This window comes from Hyperolius riggenbachi, chromosome 11 (assembly GCF_040937935.1).
Source record: "Hyperolius riggenbachi isolate aHypRig1 chromosome 11, aHypRig1.pri, whole genome shotgun sequence".
NCBI lineage: Eukaryota > Metazoa > Chordata > Amphibia > Anura > Hyperoliidae > Hyperolius > Hyperolius riggenbachi.
Window position 1 is genome coordinate 18,092,188 of NC_090656.1, and position 10,554 is coordinate 18,102,741.

Consider the following 10,554-nt stretch of genomic DNA (forward strand, 5'->3'; position numbering starts at 1 on the left):
CCATTCACTAAGTGCTTTTGAAAATTAAGAAAACCCTGAGAACCCCCCATGAGGAGATGGGCTAGTCCAAAACCTTAGAACAGGTGAGATTTGAATGCAAAGGCACCTGGGGTTGATGCGATTCAATAAAATTATCAAATGGGATGGTGAATTGGACCGCAAAATCGATGATATATTGCCCTCTTTACTACAAAATTATTTATTTATAAAGCGCCAACATATTCTGTGGCGCTGTACAATGTAAGAAAACAAACAAGGCATACATAATGATATACATCAACTATGGACACTGGTACAAAATACAGAACTGGTGATTACAATAACAGATTTAACATGACTAAAATGAGTGAAAGTTAAACAGTGAAAGCTATTAAATGAATATCATTCCAAGACACAAAAGGATGAGAACCCTGCCCTTGCGAGCTTACAATCTAAAGATCTAAATGGCTGTTTGCTATCACATCTCACATTTACTTTGTTTTTTTTCCCCCCCTCACAGGAAGCAGAATTGGGACTTGACCAACCAATCAGAAAAATAGAAATTGAGGCCTTGGATTCTCCTGCTGCAGGATCTGACCTTGGTCGGCCTTATTTCCCAGTCCCAATAAAACATTGATTTCCTGGGATCAGACTATAAAGGGTGACAGTCCCTCACAGCTGGAGCAGAGGACCGTATACAGAGTGCCTGATTACAGCTTACACCGGCCAGTCGCCACCATTAAAGGAGCATTCCGTATGCTGTCCACACTGATGGCCCACCATCCATTCAGAGTTCTGTGGAATTGATTGTTCAATAATTTACTGTAATTGGAGTGATTCTGAATTTACAATCCATTGGGAACTGCATCCCTTTTTTGTTTTACGTGGGTTGCAGGTGGAGATAATCTAACCTTACGATATTATTATTTATCGGTTTATAATACCAGCAAGAGTATTTCTGGTTTGTGCAAATGACGACCTCTGAGAAACAGGACTTGGCGCTGGCCGATTTGCAGGAAGTACATTTTTGTTACGGGTCGAGGCCAGGAAGTCCTGCCCATCGTCACACATTCATGTTTTCTGATAGAAGCGCCATGCTGTGTTTTGTGTAGTTTTGTTGACAGCAGTCAGTCTGGATGTCTGTGAGCTTTCATTTTTTATGGAATTTTCAAGTTTTAACACTTTGACAATCCACCATGTTGAAAATACATTGAGGATATTTTTATTTTTGTATTGAAAATTCCTTTCACGGGACATGCAAATGTAAGACTGGACTTCTATTTATGTAAGATGCACAGGTACCCTTTACAAAGATGTATGTTGAAAACGCCCCTCTACAAACCCTTATTAGTAGTGATCACATGTACTGAGTGTGTGGATGTTAATGCCGCCGGCTCATCTGGTACCGGAATTCCGTGTAAAGCCTGGAATCTGCCTGAAGCATTCTGGATTTTATGCTGGGATGGTAATACATTGAGACACTTTGCAAACCCTGCCTCTATTTCTCTCCTTTCCTTTCTTGCTTGAAGGGCACCTGTAAGGAAAAAAAAAATCTCTCCTATGGGGTACTCAGCTTGTTGTCCTTCGCAGACCACTGAGACCCCCGAAAAAAAGTGGCCTCCTCAAGCTAGTTCCGTCCCGCACCGGCGAAAAATGGCTGAGCCTGATTGGGTCTATACTACTGTGCAGAGGGCTCGTGTCTGGGTAGTGGCGATGACCTTGATCCAACCCGGCTTTTACCAAAGAAAGCTGAGCGGGATTGAGCTACTGCGCTTGCACAAGCTGGGGTCCCGGTGCTGGAAGGGGGAGATAGAGGAGGAAGGGGTAAAGCTTCTTTTGGATCCAGAGGCTTCCCATTGCCAAGGTACACCATAGGGGCATTTATTTTTTTATTACTGGTACACTTAAAGCTTGACTGGCAACGTTTAAACACAAGCAGTCCCTGGCGGATAGCGATGGACAACGGACATGTTTGCATTCAGGGACAGCGCAGCAATGGTCAGAAGATCGGTTTGTTTGCGCAAGCGTAACAATAAGGGCCAGGAAGTGCGCAAGTAACTACAGCAGTTTCAATGAAGCAATCGTTTTGTTCAATATGGGCGAATTATCATCAAAACCGATCTGCCAGGGTGAATCGGTCTGCATGGCGTATAATTCTTTACCGCTGTTGGGACGCTTTTTTTTTTTTTTTATGTCTCTCAGAAGCTCCATCATTCCTCTTTGTTTTTGTGCGATGGCAGTTGAGCGTATGTACACAGCTTTACCCTTCTCCCTCTCTCCTTATCTTTCATCAATCTTTCATTCTATTTTAACCTTTTCCCTGCCTCCCCACATGAAACAATGTGATCAGGACCCAAAGGGAGGATGTCAGAGTTACAGAGCAGATCTCCTCCTCCACCACCGAGTGGTGCTGCAACACTGACATCCTCCTTTGGGTCCCGATTACAAGTCATATAATGTGATCGGGACCTATAAGAGGATGTCGGCATTATAGCACCGCTCGGTGGAAGAGGAGAGACGCTCTTGTGTCTGGATCAGGGAAATACGAAGCACTCCCTCCCTGCCTGTCTGCTTTAGGCAGCATGTGTATCACTGGCTGAAGCATCCCTGCCCTAAGTTATTTAAAGCAAGATAACGCAGACAGGGCAGTTACAAAGTTAAATCAAAGGGCTGATGGAATTCCTGCTGCAAAGTATGTAAGTTGTTGTTACAGGGAAGGAAGGGGTAGCTTTGGCTTTATGTTCTGTTTGAGTGTCACCTAAGCTAGTGTAAACTTAAAAAAGAACAGCGTTGTGCAGAAAAGCTTTAGGTATGCTATCTAGTTTGTTGAGCTTTTAGTGTCTGTGGCCCCGGAAAGCCGATTTCTTTGAATTTTTGTTCATTTCTTTCTGTGGAGTACACAGCAAGGTGACCTTGACACAGTTCCACTCAATCTAGAAGATAGGGTTGAAGAAAATGGTTTTAAGTTAAGTTTTAGATAACACTTGAGAAGGACAACAGTCGTGAAAGTTTTGACATGCTACTACCCTGCTAGTAATAGTAGAACAATAGTTGAACAAAAGCATGATTAGATTTTGTGTTAATTCTCAGCAGAGCCTCTACTTTACAATATCTGCTCCTCTGTGAGTAGGGCTGCTGATAAGTACCCCCTCTTCAATTGGTCTCTTCCACCTGACAAGAATTGTAACTGCCACTTCTGCGCTGCATAGCTGTCCTTTAACCTGCCTGGCGGTATGATTATTTCTGGTTTCTAGGATCTAAAAGCAGCGTCATTTCTTTCTGCTTTTAGACTCTAAAATGCAGAAATAACTATATTTGAGAGAGATCCCCCTGCTTTAGGTAGCCTCCCCACAGAATTTGTCACTACGGGATCCAGACCAGCGCAGCATTTCTTCCTCCTATACTCCAGGGGGTGCTATATCTCTGTAAGATCACAGATAGTCATGTGACAAATAGCGATCTCAACTGAGGGATGGGGAGCCTCGGAGGACCCGAAAAAGACGGTCTGCGAATGCCTGCAGTCAGGAGAGGCAAACTCTGAATGCCGCTGTGTTCTCTGCACACCCTTCCAGTTGGCCACCGAGGCATGAAATTAGTAAAAGCAGCTTTTTTTTTTTCCAACACTTTTTTTTTTTCGGGCTCACGCTAAGGAGGTTTACGGAGGCTTCCAGCGTTGGCCAATGAGGTGAAAATAATTTTGAGTTGATGCAGGATTATGCACATTTTGTATGCAAATTCATGCAGTGTGAAAATGGACCAATTGAATTTTACCTCAGCAGGATTTGATTGGTGCATGTTCAAACTGCATACCTTTGCATACAAAATTAGCCTAATGCTGAATCAACTCACAATTATGTGCTTCTCCCCATGCAGCAGATAAAAGGAAGCGACTGGTTACTGTGAAATTCTGGTAGCAGATTTCCAGAATGCTGGGAAGAACTTGCAAAAACAACAAATGATTTTGGACAATTTTTTTTTTTTTTTAGTGTACCAGATGTGGTACTCTAGGCTTAATTTATACTTACCCGGGGCTTCCTCTAGACCAGGCTTTCTCAACCAGGGTTCCCAGGAACCCCAGGGTTCCTTGAGTACTTTGCAGGGGTTCCTTGGCATTTTTCCCCATCGTGGGGGAAGTATAATAGAGCACACTATAATAGGTGGTACTGTAACAAGAAGCACTAAATTGGGGGCTCAGGAGACAGTATAATGAGTGGCAGTGTAATAGGGAGTAGTGAAATAAACAGCTACACATACTTTTAAAGATCATGCCTCCTGCTAAATAAATGCAGGGGTTCCTCAAGATCAAAAAATTGTTTGCAGGGGTTCCTTGCGATCCAAAAGTTTTTTTGCAGGGTTCCTCCAGGGTAAAAAGGTTGAGAAAGGCTGCTCTAGACCCATGAACAGCTCTGAGCCCCTCGCCGTCCTCCTCGGCCCCTCTGTTCTGGCATTACTACTGCCGGTAATCCGGTCAGTCGCTGCCAGTCGGCATGCATGACTTGGCTGCGCTCATCCCCTGGAACGCTCTGCACCTGTGCAGTACTACTTGGCAGACAGAGAACGCTCCAGGGAACAGGAGCACGACGAGGGGTGCGTGCGCGGCCTTGCATGCGCATAAGCCTGCAACTGCCCAGATTACTGGGATTCATATCGACTTAACGGAGGGGCCAAGGAGGACGGCGAGGGACTCAGTGCTGCTCATGGGGCTGGAGAGAGCCTTGGGTAAGTATAAATACGCTAGTGAACCATCTCTGGTTCACTTTAAATTTAAAATGTACCAACAAGCCCAGGAGCTTGTCCTGAAGTGCTGCAGCCATTTCAGGTTGAGGCTCTGCGTATTGGAACAAGGCCCCAGAAAATATCCAACACTAATCCGGATGTGTTCAGTTGTATTCACACAGTCGTGCTTTCTGTGTTCTGTTTATAGGATGTGAATATTTTTAGGGTGTTGTCCTCTTAGGTTTTTTTTCAATGTTAGGTGCTTAAAGAAGAGAATATTTTGAATTAAAAAAAGTTTGGTAAACAATGTTTTGTGTACAGGATTTTTCTCCCGTGTGTAAATACGTTATTTGTGAAGACGTGTCCTCGATTTTCACCACCGTAGTGAAGCAGTATAGTTTGTTTGAAGGTCCGCCCCTTGCCTGTTGATTGGACAATGAAAGAGCATCTGAATGCTAATAAGGCCATATTCTTCTCCCTTCGCCAGGAAACCTAAAGCAAGACGGGTTTAACATTTTCTCTACTTGATGTCATGTCTTCCATATTCTGCATACCCAGGGCTGGCACTTCCATATAGGCGTAGGGGGCAATTGCCTCAGGGCCCCCGCATCCACTCACCTCCCCCAAGTTCCAGGCAGTGCAGCTCCCTCCGCCTCCCCTGTAGTGACTCTGTCCTGCACTTCCTGCTACCCTGTTTGAGCTCTAGTGCCGGAGAAGCAGGAAGTGCAGAACAGAGTCACTACAGCGGAGACTCCTCCTGGAACTTGGGGAGGTGAGTGTGTCTCTCCCACTGACTCCTTTACACTGCAGGGGTCCATGGGGGAGCAGGGCTAATTTAGTGGGATGGGGGTGATATCGGGCTACTATACTGGGGGGGGGGGGGGACATCTGGCTAGTTTCTGGGGAAAATTAGGAGGGAGCACATCTGGCTATCACTGGGGATGTGGGGGGGGAGGGGTCAGGGGTCCCCAGGTACTGGCTATCACTGGGGATGTGGGGGTCCCAGGTACTGGCTATCACTGGGAATGTGGAGTTGGGGGGTGGTTTAAGGTTACTTTTGCCCTGGGACCCCATTGTAGCCATAACCGGCCCTGTGAAAACCATTGGTCAGGCTATAATAGTGGTATTGCTGTTCTGATGTTACACATAACAACAAAGCTTACACATCTTCCTTCTGACCGCTTACACCCGGCTATGTCTGCTGGATATCTCTCCAAGCACACTCACTCTTGTACGTGTGATCCTGCTCTTCCATGTCTTCTCCCAGTGCTCTCAACACTTCCTGCCTAACCCTGTCCCCTCCCACCACCCATGATTCTGATCTCCTGTTTCCCCTCTAAACACACCTGATCTTATTCTCCCCTTCTCCTCCTAACCAATCAGATTGAAGGGACACCAACCACTTCATAAAAATGAAATTTCCACTTTACCTGGGGCTTCCTCCAGTCCACTGTAGGCTGCAAGGTCCCCAGCATCCTCCTGGCTCCTCTCCCGATCCCCGGCTTGCGGCTCCTGTTAGCAGACGACTTCAGCCTGAAGTTGTCCGGTCTGCTTCTTTCTTCCTGATGAGTGTACTCATGCCACCCGGCGTGAGTCCTGTGCATGTGCGGCTCAATATTAGAGAACCGCGCATGCGCAGGACTCTCACGCCGGCGTGATGCTGTGTGGCCGGCGTGAGTACGCTCATCAGGAAGAGGGAAGCAGACCGGACGACTTCAGGCCGAAGTCGTATGCTAACGGAGACACCAGCCGGGGACTGGGAATGGACCGCCGGAGGACCTTCCGGCCTACGGTGGGCTGGAGGAAGCCCCAGGTAAGTGGAAATTTCATTTTTATGACGTGCTCGGTGTCTCTTTAATTTGATCCGATTTTCAGATCAATCCCGTCACGCTGATCGGATTGGTTAGGAGACTTTTGTCCCTTAGTGGTCCCAAACGATCATTTCCGATCATTCATACGAATAATTGTTAATAAACGATCGTTCGGCACGTATCATTAATGGCTACCTTTGTGCACCCTTATAGTGGGGGTGTATCAGACATCACTGCATCTCCATAGCGCAAAACACTTACTTGCACGCTTCCTCCTGCAATTCCCGGGTTTCTGTTAGTGTGTTTGGGATTGCGGTTTCTGCAATTGTTTGCATTCGTTCCACGAAATTACGGTTGCGGCGAAATACATTAGAATTAGGGATGATCAATGTGATGCAGATAATTCCCAGTTCCTGCAGCATTATGTAAATGATGTATTTCAGCTTGAAAATGAACCAATCGAATCCCACCAAGGTTTAAATTCAAGACACATAGATTTGCATCCAGAATTTACATCATCCTGCATGAACTTGGAATCCTTTGCATCTCATTGATCATGCCTACTTGTAATTCTGAATGTGCGTATCATGGGGAAAAAAAAAGCAGAAAACTGTGATTTATTATTGCTGGCAAAATTACAAGCTAACCCCAACAACGTGGATTTCCTGAGTAGGGTCATTGACTTGCCAATGAATGGCCAGTGCAGCCATGCACATTTTGCCGTCCGTGGCAAATCATGCACGATTCCAGTAAGTGTGTTCCCTGCCATAGTCATTTCATACAGATGAATAGCAAATGTTTCATTATATGACTTGGTAGATAAATCTGCTTAAAATGATGTGACTTTGCTGTACGCTAGCTTGCATTATTTGACATGACTTTCCTCTTGGATGTCTGACAGACTCTTGAATCTAAACCTGGACAAAACTGAGCTCCTGATGTTTCTGCAATAGTAATACAGAGGCGCCAACAGGGTAAAAACAATATTTCTTTAAAATGGATAAAATGAAGTAGGTAGCGGTGGACTTACCCCTCCAAAACAGACACAAAAAAAATGCTGTTTAAAGCAAAAATCTGTTTATTTACATACTCCGAACAAGGTGCAACGCGTTTCGTGGGTATATCCCACTTCCTCAGGCAATAAATAGGAGCTTACCACCAATGCAGTCCGGTACATATCCTGGCTGTGTACCGGACTGCATTGGTGGTAATCTATTTATTTCCTGAGGAAGTGGGATATACCTGTGAAACGCGTTGCACCTTGTTCGGAGTATGTAAATAAACAGATTTTTGCTTAAAACAGCATTTTTTGTGTCTGTTTTGGAGGGGTAAATCCACCGCTACCTACTTCATTTTATCCATTTTAAAGAAATATTGTTTTTACCCTGTTAGCGCTTCTGTGTTACTATTGCAATTGTTTCCACGCCTGGTGGAGGGGAATTCTTCCTTTTTCCCGATCTACAGAGAGCGACTTCTTAATCCTGAGTGGGAACAGGTCTAATCTCCTCACCTGCCTTCATAGTGGTTACCTGGAAGGTAACCCTTGTTTGTGCGTATAACCTACCTATACTTACCTTCCATACCCAATTTACAGTACATACGACACTATACTGGGCTCTCGGCGTCTTCCCTTATATCCTGATGTTTTTGTCCTGCACGGCACCACCTGTCCCTGACATTTATGTCACAGTTGATCACATGAGAGGAATCGGCGCGGGAGACTTGGGCGCAGGATACAGCCGGTATATGGCTGATCCTGCTGCTGCACAAGTCCCAGCCGTGTTAAATACTATTCCCCCTCCAGGCCGCCATGGATGGTGGTGGAATGAAATAATTATTGCTTTAAAACTAACCAGCTCCGTCTTCTGATGGTGCCAAAGTTACTCCCTGTGCCTGCTATAGCTGTAATTCCTATTACGGCCTATGGTGGTGCCGGCTGCGCCCAGGTCTCCTGCGCTGGATTCACTGTGTTCGGATCACATGACCCTATAGGACCTACTCCCCTAAGCCCGCTGCCTGGGTTATCACCCTGGACTTGGCCCTCTACTTTACACCCCACAGCCAAAACGTCACTCAATCCTGCAACTCCCACCTCCACAATTTCTCCAGGATCTGCCCATTATTAACCCTGGACACCCAGGGCCATATTTACCACAAGGAACTGTAGGTACATGCCTAGAGGCTCCTGGTAATGGAAAGGTGGCTCACTCGCTTCCCCAAGCTTCTCCTTCCCTATGCAGAGTCCTGATGAGAGTGTAAATGAGAGCTTCCTCACCTGGGTCTCTGCATTCCACTGACGAGATCTTCCTTATGTCAGGGGCACCTCTATCTGCTTAATGCTGAGTAGAGCTGCTCAAATCCGATCCGGGAGATACCTGGATAGTTGCCATCTCCCAGTAAACCTGGGAGGGGGTCAATCTTACCTGTATGATGTCTTCTTCGTCCGTCCCTCAGCGCCTCCCACGATGCGCTCCACGCGCGTCACGTGATTACAAACACTTCCTCCTTCAACCTGGAAGGAGAAAGTGTTTGTAATAACGTGACCGCTGCTTGGACCACATCGTGGGAGGTGCCGAGGGACGGACGAAGAAGACGTCATACAGGTAAGATTGACCCCCGCCCAGCCCGCACAGGTTTACTGGGAGATATCTGGATAGCAGTCCTAATGCTGAGGTCACTCTAGCTACCTTGGGGGCACCTCTGGCTACCTAATACTAAGGGACACCTGTAGCTACCTATGACAGGCGAGGAAAATAAGGGAGAAGTGACAGCTGGGCCAGCCAGCACACTTGCGATGCAGTTCAATGGAGGTTTGTAAGTTCATGGAAGGCGAAGTCTATGGTGTCATCTGTGCCTATAGGCTCCTGTGAGGTAAATACAGACCTGTGGACACCACTAAACTCATTCTTGCTCTTATCTCCTGCCAGTGGCGTAGCTAAGGAGCTTTGGGCCCTGATGCAAGTTTTACAATGGGGCCCCCAAGCACTCTACATAACAATTGATACGGCGCACCAAAACCTGCCAATGGCAACTACAGTGTCAGAGGTGCAAGAAGGGGATGGGGAACAGTTAGTTAATGATTACCACTATTCAAAGTATCTATGGAAGGGATTATTAGGAGCACAGGACCAATAGAAAGCTAATACTGTAGTTGAGGGAGGGCCCCTCTGGCCCAAGGGCCCCGATGCGTTGGCTACCTCTGCAACCCCTATTGCTATGCCCCTGCCTCCCGCCTTGACTACTGCAACTACATTCAACTCCCTTCTTTCAGGCCTCCCTTTGAACTGCATCATCCCTCTACAAACCACCGTAAATTGCGGCAGCCAGAGTGATCCATCCTTTCCATCACTCCGCCTCCACGACTACTCTGTAAATCCCTCCACTGGCTCCCTATCCACTCCAGGATCACCTTCTAAATCCTGCGCTGTGCACAAGACCTGCCCTACCTACATCTCTGAACTTGTCCACAGGCACAAGCCACCCCCTCCAATGACCTGCGCATTTCCCAATCCCATGTGCAACTGCAGGACTCTCCACTCTCTAGAACTCTCTCCCATCAGGCTTACCCTATCCTTCAACACATTCAGACAAGCCCTCGAAACGCAATGTTTCAGGAATGCCTACCTCCCCCTCTTCAATGATGCCATAACTTGATCTGTTGAGCATGTTATGCCACCCATACCTAGTGTTTCCCTACCTTCCTCCCTTTAGATTGTAAGCCTCTAGCAGAATCTTCCCCACTGGTTTATCATGCACCCCTTCTTTGTGTACTTTTCCTGCAGACTGACGTACTGTGAGCAGCCTAAGACTTAAACTCCATGACATGATCTTTTATCGTATACGTTGTCTGTCTCCCTATTCATCTTTTGTTCAGCGTTGCATAATATGTTGGCACAATAATAATACCAGTAATTACTTATATTTTGTGGACAGCATAGTGGCGTAGTAGTTAACAATCTCACCTGGGTCCCTGAATGGAGTTTGTATGTTCTCCCCATGTCTCCATGGGTTCCCCCCCCACATCCAAAGAAACATACAGACGGGAGGA

General features: G+C 46.5%; 1 protein-coding gene across 1 annotated transcript in view; it reads left to right on the plus strand.

The window, feature by feature from the left end:
* Positions 1-5,002, plus strand: part of N4BP1 (NEDD4 binding protein 1) — an 85,648-nt gene extending 80,646 nt beyond the window's left edge. The window contains 1 exon segment of the mRNA XM_068261347.1: positions 500-5,002. The gene's annotated coding sequence lies outside the window, so the exon portion shown is untranslated.
* The last annotated feature ends 5,552 nt before the right edge of the window (positions 5,003-10,554 follow it).